General features: G+C 42.0%; 1 protein-coding gene across 1 annotated transcript in view; it reads right to left on the bottom strand.

Moving 5' to 3' along the window:
• RNF213 (ring finger protein 213) overlaps positions 1–1,097 on the bottom strand; it is a 168,533-nt gene that overhangs the window by 121,322 nt on the left and 46,114 nt on the right. The window lies entirely within an intron of this gene.

Here is a 1,097-nt window from a genome sequence, read left to right as displayed (position 1 = left end):
CGATCTCCTGACCTCGTGATCCGCCCGTCTCGGCCTCCCAAAGTGCTGGGATTACAGGCTTGAGCCACCGCGCCCGGCCTATCCTTAGCAAATTAACTCGAACAGAAAATCAAATACCATATGTTCTTGCTTACAAGTGGGAGCTAAATGATGAGAACACAGGGACACAGAGAGGGGAACAGCACACACTGGGGTTTATCGGAGGGGGAGGATGGGAAGAGGGAGAGGATCGGGAAACATAACTAATGGGTACTAGGCTTAATATTTGGGTCATGAAATAACCTGTACAAAAAAAAACACCTAACACAAGTTTATCTATGTAACAAACCTGCACATGTACTCCTGAACTTAAAAATTAAAAAATAAATAAATAAACAAACTTTTTCTGGTAATATTTTCTTGGGCTAAAAGGGAGGTCATTATGTTTGAATCAGAGGTCAGGATTATATATATTGCCAATATTCCTCTCCTATAAGCCTGCATTATGCAAAGGTGTAAATGGCTTAGAGTTCGCAATGCCTTTGACCTAGCAGTTCCATTTATAGGGATCTACCTCAGTGAAGCCATTGGACAGAGAAAGCTAAGGATGCTTAAACGAAACTGCACAAACAACCACACATCCCATAACAGAGAACTGGCTCAATACAAGGCTGACACTCTCTCTGGCTGGAAGGCTAAGCAATGTTTATCTTAATAACATAGATAGGGATTTGCTGACAGAAAAAAAGTTGTCCACAAAATACTGTTAAGAGGAAAAATCAGGTTGTAAGCCAGAATAAATAACACATCATTTGTTGTTGCTCTTTTGAGTACATAAAACATCCACGAATCCACATTTGGACAAAACCAGAAACAGGTATGCCTCTGTGCTAACAATGGCTATCTCTGGGGTTACAGGTTGTTTCTGTATTCTTGATAGTTCGTTTGTTTGTTTTAGACAGAGTCTCACGCTGTTGCCCAAGCTACAGTGCAGTGGCACAATCCCAGCTCACTGCAACCTCCAACTCCCGGGTTCAAGTGACTCTCCTGCCTCAGGCTCCTGAGTAGCTGGGATTACAAGCACATGACACCATGCCTGGCTTTTTTTTTTTTTTTTT

Source organism: Mandrillus leucophaeus, unplaced genomic scaffold (assembly GCF_000951045.1).
Source record: "Mandrillus leucophaeus isolate KB7577 unplaced genomic scaffold, Mleu.le_1.0 Scaffold1, whole genome shotgun sequence".
NCBI lineage: Eukaryota > Metazoa > Chordata > Mammalia > Primates > Cercopithecidae > Mandrillus > Mandrillus leucophaeus.
Note: the sequence above shows the minus strand (reverse complement) of the source record. Positions and strands in the feature narration are given on the sequence as shown.